Source organism: Nelumbo lutea, chromosome 4 (assembly GCF_056320005.1).
Source record: "Nelumbo lutea isolate HS-2025 chromosome 4, American lotus-T2T, whole genome shotgun sequence".
In the NCBI taxonomy this organism is placed as follows: domain Eukaryota; kingdom Viridiplantae; phylum Streptophyta; class Magnoliopsida; order Proteales; family Nelumbonaceae; genus Nelumbo; species Nelumbo lutea.
In genome coordinates, this window is record NC_142687.1 from 51,979,300 (window position 1) to 51,995,126 (window position 15,827).

Here is a 15,827-nt window from a genome sequence, read left to right on the forward strand (position 1 = left end):
CCAAAAGCCAGGTTTTGCACCGTTCCCATTCGTTAATGACGGTCGTGCCGCAAATGGTCCGAGTATCCGGCTCGTTGTTTCCAGTTGTCTCGCCGAAACGACATATGGAATTTGCAAATAGTATATCAAAAATAAAATATTAATAAAATTGGGGTGCAACACGAGGACTTCCCAGGAGGTCACCCATCCTATTACTACTCTCGCCCAAGCACGCTTAACTTCGGAGTCCTGATGGGATCCGGTGCATTAGTGCTGGTATGATCGCACCCGTTTGCTTCTTGTTCGCTTTAATCTTTATGCACTCACTATCTTGCTCCCCTCCATTAATTCTTTCAGACTTGAAAAAACGGTGTATGTAACTTTCCTCCCTTGGTAACCGTGCACAAGCTCCCAGGTGAGCGGAGTTATTCCTTTCTAAATATGCCGCATCCTCGGACAAATGTAGTAATATCACGGGGCCCACAATGCACGACGAATGCCAAAAGCCCAGTTTTGCACCGTTCCCATTCAGTAATGACGGTCGTGCCGCAAATGGTCCGAGTATCCGGCACGTTGTTTCCAGTTGTCTCGCCGAAACGACATATGGAATTTGCAAATAGTATATCAAAAATATAATATTAATAAAATTGGGGTGCAACACGAGGACTTCCTAGGAGGTTACCCATCCTAGTACTACTGTCGCCCAAGCACGCTTAACTTCGGAGTACTGATTGTATCTGGTGCATTAGTGCTGGTATGATCGCACCCGTTTGCATCTTGTTCGCTGAAATCTTTATGCACTCCCTGTCTTGCTCCCCTTCATTAATTCCTTCAGATTTGAAAAAACGGTGTATGCAACTTTCCTCCCTTGGTAACCGTGCACAAGCTCCAAGGTGAGCGGAGTTATTCCTTTCTAGATCTGTCGCTGCCCCGGATAAATGTAGTAAAATCGCGGGGCCCACAATGCACGACGAATGCCTAAAGCCCGGTTTTGCACCGTTCCCATTCAGTAATGACGGTCGTGCCGCAAATGGTCCGAGTATCCGGCGCTTTGTTTCCAGTTGTCTCGCCGAAACGACATATGGAATTTGCAAATAATATATCAGAAATAAAATATTAATAAAATTGAGGTGCAACACGAGGACTTCCAAGGAGGTCACCCATCCTAGTACTACTCTCGCCCAAGCACACTTAACTTCGGAGTTCTGATGGGATCCGGTGCATTAGTGCTGGTATGAAAGCACCCGTTTGCATCTTGTTCGCAGAAATCTTTATGCACTCACTGTCTTGCTCCCCTCCATTAATCCTTTCAGATTTGAAAAAACGGTGTATGCAACTTTCCTCCCTTGGTAACCGTGCACAAGCTCCCAGGTGAGCGGAGTTATTCCTTTGTAGATCAGCCGCATCCCCGGATAAATTTTGTAATATCATGGGGACCACAATGCACGACGAATGCCAAACGCCCGGTTTTGCACCGTTCCCATTCAGTAATGACGGTCGTTCCCCAAATGGTCCGAGTATCCGGCACGTTGTTTCCTGTTGTCTCGCCGAAACGACATATGGAATTTGCATATAGTATATCAACAATAAAATATTAATAAAATTGGGGTGCAACACGAGGACTTCCCAGGTCACCCATCCTAGTACTACTCACGCCCAAGCACGCTTAACTTCGGAGTTCTGATGGGATCCGGTGCATTAGTGCTGGTATGATCGCACCCGTTTGCTTCTTGTTCGCTTTAATCTTTATGCACTCACTATCTTGCTCCCCTCCATTAATTCTTTCAGACTTGAAAAAACGGTGTATGTAACTTTCCTCCCTTGGTAACCGTGCACAAGCTCCCAGGTGAGCGGAGTTATTCCTTTCTAAATATGCCGCATCCTCGGACAAATGTAGTAATATCACGGGGCCCACAATGCACGACGAATGCCAAAAGCCCAGTTTTGCACCGTTCCCATTCAGTAATGACGGTCGTGCCGCAAATGGTCCGAGTATCCGGCACGTTGTTTCCAGTTGTCTCGCCGAAACGACATATGGAATTTGCAAATAGTATATCAAAAATAAAATATTAATAAAATTGGGGTGCAACACGAGGACTTCCTAGGAGGTTACCCATCCTAGTACTACTGTCGCCCAAGCACGCTTAACTTCGGAGTACTGATTGTATCTGGTGCATTAGTGCTGGTATGATCGCACCCGTTTGCATCTTGTTCGCTGAAATCTTTATGCACTCCCGGTCTTGCTCCCCTTCATTAATTCCTTCAGATTTGAAAAAACGGTGTATGCAACTTTCCTCCCTTGGTAACCATGCACAAACTCCCAGGTGAGCGGAGTTATTCCTTTCTAGATCTGCCGCATCCCCGGATAAATGTAGTAATATCGCGGGGCCCACAATGCACTACGAATGCCAAAAGCCCAGTTTTGCACCGTTCCCATTCAGTAATGACGGTCGTGCCGCAAATGGTCCGAGTATCCGGCACGTTGTTTCCAGTTGTCTCGCCGAAACGACATATGGAATTTGCAAATAGTATATCAAAAATAAAATATTAATAAAATTGGGGTGCAACACGAGGACTTCCTAGGAGGTTACCCATCCTAGTACTACTGTCGCCCAAGCACGCTTAACTTCGGAGTACTGATTGTATCTGGTGCATTAGTGCTGGTATGATCGCACCCGTTGGCATCTTGTTCGCTGAAATCTTTATGCACTCCCTGTCTTGCTCCCCTTCATTAATTCCTTCAGATTTGAAAAAACGGTGTATGCAACTTTCCTCCCTTGGTAACCATGCACAAACTCCCAGGTGAGCGGAGTTATTCCTTTCTAGATCTGCCGCATCCCCGAATAAATGCAGTAATATCGCGGGGCCCACAATGCAGGACGAATGCCAAAAGCCAGGTTTTGCACCGTTCCCATTCGTTAATGACGGTGGTGCCGCAAATGGTCCGAGTATCCGGCACGTTGTTTCCAGTTGTCTCGCCGAAACGACATATGGAATTTGCAAATAGTATATTAAAAATAAAATATTAATAAAATTGGGGTGCAACACGAGGACTTCCCAGGAGGTCACCCATCCTAGTACTACTCTCGCCCAAGCACGCATAACTTCGGAGTTCTGATGGGATCCGGTGCATTAGTGCTGGTATGATCGCACCGGTTTTCTTCTTGTTCGCTTTAATCTTTATGCACTCACTATCTTGCTCCCCTCCATTAATTCTTTCAGACTTGAAAAAACGGTGTATGCAACTTTCCTCCCTTGGTAACCGTGCACAAGCTCCCAGGTGAGCGGAGTTATTCCTTTTCTAGATCTGCCGCATCCCCGGATAAATGTAGTAATATCGCGGGGCCCACAATGCACTACGAATGCCAAAAGCCCAGTTTTGCACCGTTCCCATTCAGTAATGACGGTCGTGCCGCAAATGGTCCGAGTATCCGGCACGTTGTTTCCAGTTGTCTCGTCGAAACGACATATGGAATTTGCAAATAGTATATCAAAAATAAAATATTAATAAAATTGTGGTGCAACATGAGGACTTCCCAGGAGGTTACCCATCCTAGTACTACTGTTGCCCAAGCACGCTTAACTTCGGAGTACTGATTGTATCTGGTGCATTAGTGCTGGTATGATCGCACCCGTTTGCATCTTGTTCGCTGAAATCTTTATGCACTCCCTGTCTTGCTCCCCTTCATTAATTCCTTCAGATTTGAAAAAACGGTGTATGCAACTTTCCTCCCTTGGTAACCATGCACAAACTCCCAGGTGAGCGGAGTTATTCCTTTCTAGATCTGCCGCATCCCCGAATAAATGCAGTAATATCGCGGGGCCCACAATGCAGGACGAATGCCAAAAGCCAGGTTTTGCACCGTTCCCATTCGTTAATGACGGTGGTGCCGCAAATGGTCCGAGTATCCGGCACGTTGTTTCCAGTTGTCTCGCCGAAACGACATATGGAATTTGCAAATAGTATATTAAAAATAAAATATTAATAAAATTGGGGTGCAACACGAGGACTTCCCAGGAGGTCACCCATCCTAGTACTACTCTCGCCCAAGCACGCTTAACTTCGGAGTTCTGATGGGATCCGGTGCATTAGTGCTGGTATGATCGCACCGGTTTTCTTCTTGTTCGCTTTAATCTTTATGCACTCACTATCTTGCTCCCCTCCATTAATTCTTTCAGACTTGAAAAAATGGTGTATGCAACTTTCCTCCCTTGGTAACCGTGCACAAGCTCCCAGGTGAGCGGAGTTATTCCTTTCTAGATCTGCCGCATCCCCGGATAAATGTAGTAATATCGCGGGGCCCACAATGCACTACGAATGCCAAAAGCCCAGTTTTGCACCGTTCCCATTCAGTAATGACGGTCGTGCCGCAAATGGTCCGAGTATCCGGCACGTTGTTTCCAGTTGTCTCGCCGAAATGACATATCGAATTTGCAAATAGTATATCAAAAATAAAATATTAATAAAATTGGGGTGCAACACGAGGACTTCCCAGGAGTTTAACCATCCTAGTACTACTGGCGCCCAAGCACGCTTAACTTCGGAGTACTGATTGTATCTGGTGCATTAGTGCTGGTATGATCGCACCCGTTTGCATCTTGTTCGCTGAAATCTTTATGCACTCCCTGTCTTGCTCCCCTTCATTAATTCCTTCAGATTTGAAAAAACGGTGTATGCAACTTTCCTCCCTTGGTAACCATGCACAAACTCCCAGGTGAGCGGAGTTATTTCTTTCTAGATCTGCCGCATCCCCGGATAAATGTAGTAATATCGCGGGGCCCACAATGCACTACGAATGCCAAAAGCCCAGTTTTGCACCGTTCCCATTCAGTAATGACGGTCGTGCCGCAAATGGTCCGAGTATCCGGCACGTTGTTTCCAGTTGTCTCGCCGAAACGACATATGGAATTTGCAAATAGTATATCAAAAATAAAATATTAATAAAATTGGGGTGCAACATGAGGACTTCCCAGGAGGTTACCCATCCTAGTACTACTGTCGCCCAAGCACGCTTAACTTCGGAGTACTGATTGTATCTGGTGCATTAGTGCTGGTATGATCGCACCCGTTTGCATCTTGTTCGCTGAAATCGTTATGCACTCCGTGTCTTGCTCCCCTTCATTAATTCCTTCAGATTTGAAAAAACGGTGTATGCAACTTTCCTCCCTTGGTAACCATGCACAAACTCCCAGGTGAGCGGAGTTATTCCTTTCTAGATCTGCCGCATCCCCGAATAAATGCAGTAATATCACGGGGCCCACAATGCAGGACGAATGCCAAAAGCCAGGTTTTGCACCGTTCCCATTCGTTAATGACGGTGGTGCCGCAAATGGTCCGAGTATCCGGCACGTTGTTTCCAGTTGTCTCGCCGAAACGACATATGGAATTTGCAAATAGTATATTAAAAATAAAATATTAATAAAATTGGGGTGCAACACGAGGACTTCCCAGGAGGTCACCCATCCTAGTACTACTCTCGCCCAAGCACGCTTAACTTCGGAGTTCTGATGGGATCCGGTGCATTAGTGCTGGTATGATCGCACCGGTTTTCTTCTTGTTCGCTTTAATCTTTATGCACTCACTATCTTGCTCCCCTCCATTAATTCTTTCAGACTTGAAAAAATGGTGTATGCAACTTTCCTCCCTTGGTAACCGTGCACAAGCTCCCAGGTGAGCGGAGTTATTCCTTTCTAGATCTGCCGCATCCCCGGATAAATGTAGTAATATCGCGGGGCCCACAATGCACTACGAATGCCAAAAGCCCAGTTTTGCACCGTTCCCATTCAGTAATGACGGTCGTGCCGCAAATGGTCCGAGTATCCGGCACGTTGTTTCCAGTTGTCTCGCCGAAACGACATATGGAATTTGCAAATAGTATATCAAAAATAAAATATTAATAAAATTGGGGTGCAACACGAGGACTTCCCAGGAGTTTACCCATCCTAGTACTACTGGCGCCCAAGCACGCTTAACTTCGGAGTACTGATTGTATCTGGTGCATTAGTGCTGGTATGATCGCACCCGTTTGCATCTTGTTCGCTGAAATCTTTATGCACTCCCTGTCTTGCTCCCTTCATTAATTCCTTCAGATTTGAAAAAACGGTGTATGCAACTTTCCTCCCTTGGTAACCATGCACAAACTCCCAGGTGAGAGGAGTTATTCCTTTCTAGATCTGCCGCATCCCCGGATAAATGCAGTAATATCGCGGGGCCCACAATGCAGGACGAATGCCAAAAGCCAGGTTTTGCACCGTTCCCATTCGTTAATGACGGTCGTGCCGCAAATGGTCCGAGTATCCGGCTCGTTGTTTCCAGTTGTCTCGCCGAAACGACATATGGAATTTGCAAATAGTATATCAAAAATAAAATATTAATAAAATTGGGGTGCAACACGAGGACTTCCCAGGAGGTCACCCATCCTATTACTACTCTCGCCCAAGCACGCTTAACTTCGGAGTCCTGATGGGATCCGGTGCATTAGTGCTGGTATGATCGCACCCGTTTGCTTCTTGTTCGCTTTAATCTTTATGCACTCACTATCTTGCTCCCCTCCATTAATTCTTTCAGACTTGAAAAAACGGTGTATGCAACTTTCCTCCCTTGGTAACCGTGCACAAGCTCCCAGGTGAGCGGAGTTATTCCTTTCTAAATCTGCCGCATCCTCGGACAAATGTAGTAATATCACGGGGCCTACAATGCACGACGAATGCCAAAAGCCCAGTTTTGCACCGTTCCCATTCAGTAATGACGGTCGTGCCGCAAATGGTCCGAGTATCCGGCACGTTGTTTCCAGTTGTCTCGCCGAAACGACATATGGAATTTGCAAATAGTATATCAAAAATATAATATTAATAAAATTGGGGTGCAACACGAGGACTTCCTAGGAGGTTACCCATCCTAGTACTACTGTCGCCCAAGCACGCTTAACTTCGGAGTACTGATTGTATCTGGTGCATTAGTGCTGGTATGATCGCACCCGTTTGCATCTTGTTCGCTGAAATCTTTATGCACTCCCTGTCTTGCTCCCCTTCATTAATTCCTTCAGATTTGAAAAAACGGTGTATGCAACTTTCCTCCCTTGGTAACCGTGCACAAGCTCCAAGGTGAGCGGAGTTATTCCTTTCTAGATCTGTCGCTGCCCCGGATAAATGTAGTAAAATCGCGGGGCCCACAATGCACGACGAATGCCTAAAGCCCGGTTTTGCACCGTTCCCATTCAGTAATGACGGTCGTGCCGCAAATGGTCCGAGTATCCGGCGCTTTGTTTCCAGTTGTCTCGCCGAAACGACATATGGAATTTGCAAATAATATATCAGAAATAAAATATTAATAAAATTGAGGTGCAACACGAGGACTTCCAAGGAGGTCACCCATCCTAGTACTACTCTCGCCCAAGCACACTTAACTTCGGAGTTCTGATGGGATCCGGTGCATTAGTGCTGGTATGATCGCACCCGTTTGCATCATGTTCGCAGAAATCTTTATGCACTCACTGTCTTGCTCCCCTCCATTAATCCTTTCAGATTTGAAAAAACGGTGTATGCAACTTTCCTCCCTTGGTAACCGTGCACAAGCTCCCTGGTGAGCGGAGTTATTCCTTTGTAGATCTGCCGCATCCCCGGATAAATTTTGTAATATCATGGGGACCACAATGCACGACGAATGCCAAACGCCCGGTTTTGCACCGTTCCCATTCAGTAATGACGGTCGTTCCCCAAATGGTCCGAGTATCCGGCACGTTGTTTCCTGTTGTCTCGCCGAAACGACATATGGAATTTGCATATAGTATATCAAAAATAAAATATTAATAAAATTGGGGTGCAACACGAGGACTTCCCAGGTCACCCATCCTATTACTACTCACGCCCAAGCACGCTTAACTTCGGAGTTCTGATGGGATCCGGTGCATTAGTGCTGGTATGATCGCACCCGTTTGCTTCTTGTTCGCTTTAATCTTTATGCAATCACTATCTTGCTCCCCTCCATTAATTCTTTTAGACTTGAAAAAACGGTGTATGTAACTTTCCTCCCTTGGTAACCGTGCACAAGCTCCCAGGTGAGCGGAGTTATTCCTTTCTAAATCTGCCGCATCCTCGGACAAATGTAGTAATATCACGGGGCCCACAATGCACGACGAATGCCAAAAGCCCAGTTTTGCACCGTTCCCATTCAGTAATGACGGTCGTGCCGCAAATGGTCCGAGTATCCGGCACGTTGTTTCCAGTTGTCTCGCCGAAACGACATATGGAATTTGCAAATAGTATATCAAAAATAAAATATTAATAAAATTGGGGTGCAACACGAGGACTTCCTAGGAGGTTACCCATCCTAGTACTACTGTCGCCCAAGCACGCTTAACTTCGGAGTACTGATTGTATCTGGTGCATTAGTGCTGGTATGATCGCACCCGTTTGCTTCTTGTTCGCTGAAATCTTTATGCACTCCCGGTCTTGCTCCCCTCCATTAATTCCTTCAGATTTGAAAAAACGGTGTATGCAACTTTCCTCCCTTGGTAACCATGCACAAACTCCCAGGTGAGCGGAGTTATTCCTTTTGTATATCTGCCGCATCCTCAGATAAATGTAGTAATATCACGGGGCCCACAATGCACGACGAATGCCTAAAGCCCAGTTTTGCACCGTTCCCATTCAGTAATGACGGTCGTGCCGCAAATGGTCCGAGTATCCGGCACGTTGTTTCCAGTTGTCTCGTCGAAACGACATATGGAATTTGCAAATAGTATATCAAAAATAAAATATTAATAAAATTGGGGTGCAACATGAGGACTTCCCAGGAGGTTACCCATCCTATTACTACTGTCGCCCAAGCACGCTTAACTTCGGAGTACTGATTGTATCTGGTGCATTAGTGCTGGTATGATCGCACCCGTTGGCATCTTGTTCGCTTTAATCTTTATGCACTCCCTATCTTGCTCCCCTTCATTAATTCCTTCAGATTTGAAAAAACGGTGTATGCAACTTTCCTCCCTTGGTAACCATGCACAAACTCCCAGGTGAGCGGAGTTATTCCTTTCTAGATCTGCCGCATCCCCGAATAAATGCAGTAATATCGCGGGGCCCACAATGCACTACGAATGCCAAAAGCCCAGTTTTGTACCGTTCCCATTCGTTAATGACGGTGGTGCCGCAAATGGTCCGAGTATCCGGCACGTTGTTTCCAGTTGTCTCGCCGAAACGACATATGGAATTTGCAAATAGTATATCAAAAATAAAATATTAATAAAATTGGGGTGCAACACGAGGACTTCCCAGGAGGTTACCCATCCTAGTACTACTCTCGCCTAAGCACGCTTAACTTCGGAGTTCTGATGGGATCCGGTGCATTAGTGCTGGTATGATCGCACCCGTTTGCATCTTGTTCGCTGAAATCTTTATGCACTCCGTGTCTTGCTCCCCTTCATTAATTCCTTCAGATTTGAAAAAACGGTGTATGCAACTTTCCTCCCTTGGTAACCATGCACAAACTCCCAGGTGAGCGGAGTTATTCCTTTCTAGATCTGCCATATCCCCGGATAAATGTAGTAATATCGCGGGGCCCACAATGCACTACGAATGCCAAAAGCCCAGTTTTGCACCGTTCCCATTCAGTAATGACGGTCGTGCCGCAAATGGTCCGAGTATCCGGCACGTTGTTTCCAGTTGTCTCGCCGAAACGACATATGGAATTTGCAAATAGTATATCAAAAATAAAATATTAATAAAATTGGGGTGCAACATGAGGACTTCCCAGGAGGTTACCCATCCTAGTACTACTGTCGCCCAAGGACGCTTAACTTCGGAGTACTGATTGTATCTGGTGCATTAGTGCTGGTATGATCGCACCCGTTTGCATCTTGTTCGCTGAAATCTTTATGCACTCCGTGTCTTGCTCCCCTTCATTAATTCCTTCAGATTTGAAAAAACGGTGTATGCAACTTTCCTCCCTTGGTAACCATGCACAAACTCCCAGGTGAGCGGAGTTATTCCTTTCTAGATCTGCCGCATCCCCGAATAAATGCAGTAATATCATGGGGCCCACAATGCAGGACGAATGCCAAAAGCCAGGTTTTGCACCGTTCCCATTCGTTAATGACGGTGGTGCCGCAAATGGTCCGAGTATCCGGCACGTTGTTTCCAGTTGTCTCGCCGAAACGACATATGGAATTTGCAAATAGTATATTAAAAATAAAATATTAATAAAATTGGGGTGCAACACGAGGACTTCCCAGGAGGTCACCCATCCTAGTACTACTCTCGCCCAAGCACGCTTAACTTCGGAGTTCTGATGGGATCCGGTGCATTAGTGCTGGTATGATCGCACCGGTTTTCTTCTTGTTCGCTTTAATCTTTATGCACTCACTATCTTGCTCCCCTCCATTAATTCTTTCAGACTTGAAAAAATGGTGTATGCAACTTTCCTCCCTTGGTAACCGTGCACAAGCTCCCAGGTGAGCGGAGTTATTCCTTTCTAGATCTGCCGCATCCCCGGATAAATGTAGTAATATCGCGGGGCCCACAATGCACAACGAATGCCAAAAGCCCAGTTTTGCACCGTTCCCATTCAGTAATGACGGTCGTGCCGCAAATGGTCCGAGTATCCGGCACGTTGTTTCCAGTTGTCTCGCCGAAATGACATATGGAATTTGCAAATAGTATATCAAAAATAAAATATTAATAAAATTGGGGTGCAACACGAGGACTTCCCAGGAGGTTACCCATCCTAGTACTACTGGCGCCCAAGCACGCTTAACTTCGGAGTACTGATTGTATCTGGTGCATTAGTGCTGGTATGATCGCACCCGTTTGCATCTTGTTCGCTGAAATCTTTATGCACTCCCTGTCTTGCTCCCCTTCATTAATTCCTTCAGATTTGAAAAAACGGTGTATGCAACTTTCCTCCCTTGGTAACCATGCACAAACTCCCAGGTGAGAGGAGTTATTCCTTTCTAGATCTGCCGCATCCCCGGATAAATGCAGTAATATCGCAGGGCCCACAATGCACTACGAATGCCAAAAGCCCAGTTTTGCACCGTTCCCATTCAGTAATGACGGTCGTGCCGCAAATGGTCCGAGTATCCGGCACGTTGTTTCCAGTTGTCTCGCCGAAACGACATATGGAATTTGCAAATAGTATATCAAAAATAAAATATTAATAAAATTGGGGTGCAACACGAGGACTTCCCAGGAGGTTACCCATCCTAGTACTACTGTCGCCCAAGCACGCTTAACTTCGGAGTACTGATTGTATCTGGTGCATTAGTGCTGGTATGATCGCACCCGTTTGCATCTTGTTCGCTGAAATCTTTATGCACTCCGTGTCTTGCTCCCCTTCATTAATTCCTTCAGATTTGAAAAAACGGTGTATGCAACTTTCCTCCCTTGGTAACCATGCACAAACTCCCAGGTGAGCGGAGTTATTCCTTTCTAGATCTGCCGCATCCCCGGATAAATGTAGTAATATCGCGTGGCCCACAATGCACTACGAATGCCAAAAGCCCAGTTTTGCACCGTTCCCATTCAGTAATGACGGTCGTGCCGCAAATGGTCCGAGTATCCGGCACGTTGTTTCCAGTTGTCTCGCCGAAACGACATATGGAATTTGCAAATAGTATATCAAAAATAAAATATTAATAAAATTGGGGTGCAACATGAGGACTTCCCAGGAGGTTACCCATCCTAGTACTACTGTCGCCCAAGCACGCTTAACTTCGGAGTACTGATTGTATCTGGTGCATTAGTGCTGGTATGATCGCACCCGTTTGCATCTTGTTCGCTGAAATCTTTATGCACTCCGTGTCTTGCTCCCCTTCATTAATTCCTTCAGATTTGAAAAAACGGTGTATGCAACTTTCCTCCCTTGGTAACCATGCACAAACTCCCAGGTGAGCGGAGTTATTCCTTTCTAGATCTGCCGCATCCCCGAATAAATGCAGTAATATCACGGGGCCCACAATGCAGGACGAATGCCAAAAGCCAGGTTTTGCACCGTTCCCATTCGTTAATGACGGTGGTGCCGCAAATGGTCCGAGTATCCGGCACGTTGTTTCCAGTTGTCTCGCCGAAACGACATATGGAATTTGCAAATAGTATATTAAAAATAAAATATTAATAAAATTGGGGTGCAACACGAGGACTTCCCAGGAGGTCACCCATCCTAGTACTACTCTCGCCCAAGCACGCTTAACTTCGGAGTTCTGATGGGATCCGGTGCATTAGTGCTGGTATGATCGCACCGGTTTTCTTCTTGTTCGCTTTAATCTTTATGCACTCACTATCTTGCTCCCCTCCATTAATTCTTTCAGACTTGAAAAAATGGTGTATGCAACTTTCCTCCCTTGGTAACCGTGCACAAGCTCCCAGGTGAGCGGAGTTATTCCTTTCTAGATCTGCCGCATCCCCGGATAAATGTAGTAATATCGCGGGGCCCACAATGCACTACGAATGCCAAAAGCCCAGTTTTGCACCGTTCCCATTCAGTAATGACGGTCGTGCCGCAAATGGTCCGAGTATCCGGCACGTTGTTTCCAGTTGTCTCGCCGAAACGACATATGGAATTTGCAAATAGTATATCAAAAATAAAATATTAATAAAATTGGGGTGCAACACGAGGACTTCCCAGGAGTTTACCCATCCTAGTACTACTGGCGCCCAAGCACGCTTAACTTCGGAGTTCTGATGGGATCCGGTGCATTAGTGCTCGTATGATCGCACCGGTTTTCTTCTTGTTCGCTTTAATCTTTATGCACTCACTATCTTGCTCCCCTCCATTAATTCTTTCAGACTTGAAAAAATGGTGTATGCAACTTTCCTCCCTTGGTAACCGTGCACAAGCTCCCAAGTGAGCGGAGTTATTCCTTTCTAGATCTGCCGCATCCCCGGATAAATGTAGTAATATCGCGGGGCCCACAATGCACTACGAATGCCAAAAGCCCAGTTTTGCACCGTTCCCATTCAGTAATGACGGTCGTGCCGCAAATGGTCCGAGTATCCGGCACGTTGTTTCCAGTTGTCTCGCCGAAACGACATATGGAATTTGCAAATAGTATATCAAAAATAAAATATTAATAAAATTGGGGTGCAACACGAGGACTTCCCAGGAGGTCACCCATCCTAGTACTACTCTCGCCCAAGCACGCTTAACTTCGGAGTTCTGATGGGATCCGGTGCATTAGTGCTGGTATGATCGCACCGGTTTTCTTCTTGTTCGCTTTAATCTTTATTCACTCACTATCTTGCTCCCCTCCATTAATTCTTTCAGACTTGAAAAAATGGTGTATGCAACTTTCCTCCCTTGGTAACCGTGCACAAGCTCCCAGGTGAGCGGAGTTATTCCTTTCTAGATCTGCCGCATCCCCGGATAAATGTAGTAATATCGCGGGGCCCACAATGCACTACGAATGCCAAAAGCCCAGTTTTGCACCGTTCCCATTCAGTAATGACGGTCGTGCCGCAAATGGTCCGAGTATCCGGCACGTTGTTTCCAGTTGTCTCGCCGAAACGACATATGGAATTTGCAAATAGTATATCAAAAATAAAATATTAATAAAATTGGGGTGCAACACGAGGACTTCCCAGGAGTTTACCCATCCTAGTACTACTGGCGCCCAAGCACGCTTAACTTCGGAGTACTGATTGTATCTGGTGCATTAGTGCTGGTATGATCGCACCCGTTTGCATCTTGTTCGCTGAAATCTTTATGCACTCCCTGTCTTGCTCCCCTTCATTAATTCCTTCAGATTTGAAAAAACGGTGTATGCAACTTTCCTCCCTTGGTAACCATGCACAAACTCCCAGGTGAGAGGAGTTATTCCTTTCTACATCTGCCGCATCCCCGGATAAATGCAGTAATATCGCAGGGCCCACAATGCAGGACGAATGCCAAAAGCCAGGTTTTGCACCGTTCCCATTCGTTAATGACGGTCGTGCCGCAAATGGTCCGAGTATCCGGCTCGTTGTTTCCAGTTGTCTCGCCGAAACGACATATGGAATTTGCAAATAGTATATCAAAAATAAAATATTAATAAAATTGGGGTGCAACACGAGGACTTCCCAGGAGGTCACCCATCCTATTACTACTCTCGCCCAAGCACGCTTAACTTCGTAGTCCTGATGGGATCCGGTGCATTAGTGCTGGTATGATCGCACCCGTTTGCTTCTTGTTCGCTTTAATCTTTATGCACTCACTATCTTGCTCCCCTCCATTAATTCTTTCAGACTTGAAAAAACGGTGTATGCAACTTTCCTCCCTTGGTAACCGTGCACAAGCTCCCAGGTGAGCGGAGTTATTCCTTTCTAAATCTGCCGCATCCTCGGACAAATGTAGTAATATCACGGGGCCCACAATGCACTACGAATGCCAAAAGCCCAGTTTTGCACCGTTCCCATTCAGTAATGACGGTCGTGCCGCAAATGGTCCGAGTATCCGGCACGTTGTTTCCAGTTGTCTCGCCGAAACGACATATGGAATTTGCAAATAGTATATCAAAAATAAAATATTAATAAAATTGGGGTGCAACACGAGGACTTCCCAGGAGGTTACCCATCCTAGTACTACTGGCGCCCAAGCACGCTTAACTTCGGAGTACTGATTGTATCTGGTGCATTAGTGCTGGTATGATCGCACCCGTTTGCATCTTGTTCGCTGAAATCTTTATGCACTCCCTGTCTTGCTCCCCTTCATTAATTCCTTCAGATTTGAAAAAACGGTGTATGCAACTTTCCTCCCTTGGTAACCATGCACAAACTCCCAGGTGAGAGGAGTTATTCCTTTCTAGATCTGCCGCATCCCCGGATAAATGCAGTAATATCGCAGGGCCCACAATGCACTACGAATGCCAAAAGCCCAGTTTTGCACCGTTCCCATTCAGTAATGACGGTCGTGCCGCAAATGGTCCGAGTATCCGGCACGTTGTTTCCAGTTGTCTCGCCGAAACGACATATGGAATTTGCAAATAGTATATCAAAAATAAAATATTAATAAAATTGGGGTGCAACACGAGGACTTCCCAGGAGGTTACCCATCCTTGTACTACTGTCGCCCAAGCACGCTTAACTTCGGAGTACTGATTGTATCTGGTGCATTAGTGCTGGTATGATCGCACCCGTTTGCATCTTGTTCGCTGAAATCTTTATGCACTCCGTGTCTTGCTCCCCTTCATTAATTCCTTCAGATTTGAAAAAACGGTGTATGCAACTTTCCTCCCTTGGTAACCATGCACAAACTCCCAGGTGAGCGGAGTTATTCCTTTCTAGATCTGCCGCATCCCCGGATAAATGTAGTAATATCGCGTGGCCCACAATGCACTACGAATGCCAAAAGCCCAGTTTTGCACCGTTCCCATTCAGTAATGACGGTCGTGCCGCAAATGGTCCGAGTATCCGGCACGTTGTTTCCAGTTGTCTCGCCGAAACGACATATGGAATTTGCAAATAGTATATCAAAAATAAAATATTAATAAAATTGGGGTGCAACATGTGGACTTCCCAGGAGGTTACCCATCCTAGTACTACTGTCGCCCAAGCACGCTTAACTTCGGAGTACTGATTGTATCTGGTGCATTAGTGCTGGTATGATCGCACCCGTTTGCATCTTGTTCGCTGAAATCTTTATGCACTCCGTGTCTTGCTCCCCTTCATTAATTCCTTCAGATTTGAAAAAACGGTGTATGCAACTTTCCTCCCTTGGTAACCATGCACAAACTCCCAGGTGAGCGGAGTTATTCCTTTCTAGATCTGCCGCATCCCCGAATAAATGCAGTAATATCACGGGGCCCACAATGCAGGACGAATGCCAAAAGCCAGGTTTTGCACCGTTCCCATTCGTTAATGACGGTGGTGCCGCAAATGGT

General features: G+C 46.0%; 13 non-coding genes and 20 pseudogenes across 13 annotated transcripts; all 33 read right to left on the minus strand.

The window, feature by feature from the left end:
• Positions 1-150: 150 nt before the first annotated feature.
• On the minus strand, positions 151-269 carry LOC148858056 (5S ribosomal RNA). Its single transcript, XR_016096927.1, has one exon. It is a non-coding gene; the product is annotated as a 5S ribosomal RNA (ribosomal RNA).
• A 359-nt stretch (positions 270-628) lies between these two features.
• Positions 629-747, minus strand: LOC148858057 (5S ribosomal RNA; annotated as a pseudogene).
• A 359-nt stretch (positions 748-1,106) lies between these two features.
• Positions 1,107-1,225, minus strand: LOC148858058 (5S ribosomal RNA; annotated as a pseudogene).
• Positions 1,226-1,584: 359 nt separating this feature from the next.
• Positions 1,585-1,700, minus strand: LOC148858059 (5S ribosomal RNA). The gene has a single exon (XR_016097235.1). It is a non-coding gene; the product is annotated as a 5S ribosomal RNA (ribosomal RNA).
• A 359-nt stretch (positions 1,701-2,059) lies between these two features.
• On the minus strand, positions 2,060-2,178 carry LOC148858060 (5S ribosomal RNA; annotated as a pseudogene).
• Positions 2,179-2,537: 359 nt separating this feature from the next.
• LOC148858061 (5S ribosomal RNA) lies at positions 2,538-2,656 on the minus strand (annotated as a pseudogene).
• A 359-nt stretch (positions 2,657-3,015) lies between these two features.
• On the minus strand, positions 3,016-3,134 carry LOC148858062 (5S ribosomal RNA). Its single transcript, XR_016097234.1, has one exon. It is a non-coding gene; the product is annotated as a 5S ribosomal RNA (ribosomal RNA).
• Positions 3,135-3,494: 360 nt separating this feature from the next.
• Positions 3,495-3,613, minus strand: LOC148858063 (5S ribosomal RNA; annotated as a pseudogene).
• A 359-nt stretch (positions 3,614-3,972) lies between these two features.
• Positions 3,973-4,091, minus strand: LOC148858064 (5S ribosomal RNA). Its single transcript, XR_016096186.1, has one exon. It is a non-coding gene; the product is annotated as a 5S ribosomal RNA (ribosomal RNA).
• A 359-nt stretch (positions 4,092-4,450) lies between these two features.
• On the minus strand, positions 4,451-4,569 carry LOC148858065 (5S ribosomal RNA; annotated as a pseudogene).
• A 359-nt stretch (positions 4,570-4,928) lies between these two features.
• Positions 4,929-5,047, minus strand: LOC148858066 (5S ribosomal RNA; annotated as a pseudogene).
• A 359-nt stretch (positions 5,048-5,406) lies between these two features.
• On the minus strand, positions 5,407-5,525 carry LOC148858067 (5S ribosomal RNA). Its single transcript, XR_016096187.1, has one exon. It is a non-coding gene; the product is annotated as a 5S ribosomal RNA (ribosomal RNA).
• Positions 5,526-5,884: 359 nt separating this feature from the next.
• Positions 5,885-6,003, minus strand: LOC148858068 (5S ribosomal RNA; annotated as a pseudogene).
• Positions 6,004-6,361: 358 nt separating this feature from the next.
• On the minus strand, positions 6,362-6,480 carry LOC148858069 (5S ribosomal RNA). Its single transcript, XR_016096929.1, has one exon. It is a non-coding gene; the product is annotated as a 5S ribosomal RNA (ribosomal RNA).
• A 359-nt stretch (positions 6,481-6,839) lies between these two features.
• LOC148858070 (5S ribosomal RNA) lies at positions 6,840-6,958 on the minus strand (annotated as a pseudogene).
• Positions 6,959-7,317: 359 nt separating this feature from the next.
• Positions 7,318-7,436, minus strand: LOC148858071 (5S ribosomal RNA). The gene has a single exon (XR_016096841.1). It is a non-coding gene; the product is annotated as a 5S ribosomal RNA (ribosomal RNA).
• A 359-nt stretch (positions 7,437-7,795) lies between these two features.
• LOC148858072 (5S ribosomal RNA) lies at positions 7,796-7,911 on the minus strand. The gene has a single exon (XR_016097963.1). It is a non-coding gene; the product is annotated as a 5S ribosomal RNA (ribosomal RNA).
• Positions 7,912-8,270: 359 nt separating this feature from the next.
• Positions 8,271-8,389, minus strand: LOC148858073 (5S ribosomal RNA; annotated as a pseudogene).
• A 360-nt stretch (positions 8,390-8,749) lies between these two features.
• Positions 8,750-8,868, minus strand: LOC148858074 (5S ribosomal RNA; annotated as a pseudogene).
• Positions 8,869-9,227: 359 nt separating this feature from the next.
• Positions 9,228-9,346, minus strand: LOC148858075 (5S ribosomal RNA). Its single transcript, XR_016096567.1, has one exon. It is a non-coding gene; the product is annotated as a 5S ribosomal RNA (ribosomal RNA).
• A 359-nt stretch (positions 9,347-9,705) lies between these two features.
• Positions 9,706-9,824, minus strand: LOC148858076 (5S ribosomal RNA; annotated as a pseudogene).
• A 359-nt stretch (positions 9,825-10,183) lies between these two features.
• On the minus strand, positions 10,184-10,302 carry LOC148858077 (5S ribosomal RNA). Its single transcript, XR_016096188.1, has one exon. It is a non-coding gene; the product is annotated as a 5S ribosomal RNA (ribosomal RNA).
• Positions 10,303-10,661: 359 nt separating this feature from the next.
• Positions 10,662-10,780, minus strand: LOC148858078 (5S ribosomal RNA; annotated as a pseudogene).
• A 359-nt stretch (positions 10,781-11,139) lies between these two features.
• Positions 11,140-11,258, minus strand: LOC148858079 (5S ribosomal RNA; annotated as a pseudogene).
• Positions 11,259-11,617: 359 nt separating this feature from the next.
• Positions 11,618-11,736, minus strand: LOC148858080 (5S ribosomal RNA; annotated as a pseudogene).
• A 359-nt stretch (positions 11,737-12,095) lies between these two features.
• On the minus strand, positions 12,096-12,214 carry LOC148858081 (5S ribosomal RNA). Its single transcript, XR_016096189.1, has one exon. It is a non-coding gene; the product is annotated as a 5S ribosomal RNA (ribosomal RNA).
• Positions 12,215-12,573: 359 nt separating this feature from the next.
• LOC148858082 (5S ribosomal RNA) lies at positions 12,574-12,692 on the minus strand (annotated as a pseudogene).
• Positions 12,693-13,051: 359 nt separating this feature from the next.
• LOC148858083 (5S ribosomal RNA) lies at positions 13,052-13,170 on the minus strand. Its single transcript, XR_016096190.1, has one exon. It is a non-coding gene; the product is annotated as a 5S ribosomal RNA (ribosomal RNA).
• A 359-nt stretch (positions 13,171-13,529) lies between these two features.
• On the minus strand, positions 13,530-13,648 carry LOC148858084 (5S ribosomal RNA; annotated as a pseudogene).
• A 359-nt stretch (positions 13,649-14,007) lies between these two features.
• LOC148858085 (5S ribosomal RNA) lies at positions 14,008-14,126 on the minus strand. Its single transcript, XR_016098053.1, has one exon. It is a non-coding gene; the product is annotated as a 5S ribosomal RNA (ribosomal RNA).
• Positions 14,127-14,485: 359 nt separating this feature from the next.
• On the minus strand, positions 14,486-14,604 carry LOC148858086 (5S ribosomal RNA; annotated as a pseudogene).
• Positions 14,605-14,963: 359 nt separating this feature from the next.
• LOC148858087 (5S ribosomal RNA) lies at positions 14,964-15,082 on the minus strand (annotated as a pseudogene).
• A 359-nt stretch (positions 15,083-15,441) lies between these two features.
• On the minus strand, positions 15,442-15,560 carry LOC148858088 (5S ribosomal RNA; annotated as a pseudogene).
• Positions 15,561-15,827: the final 267 nt, after the last annotated feature.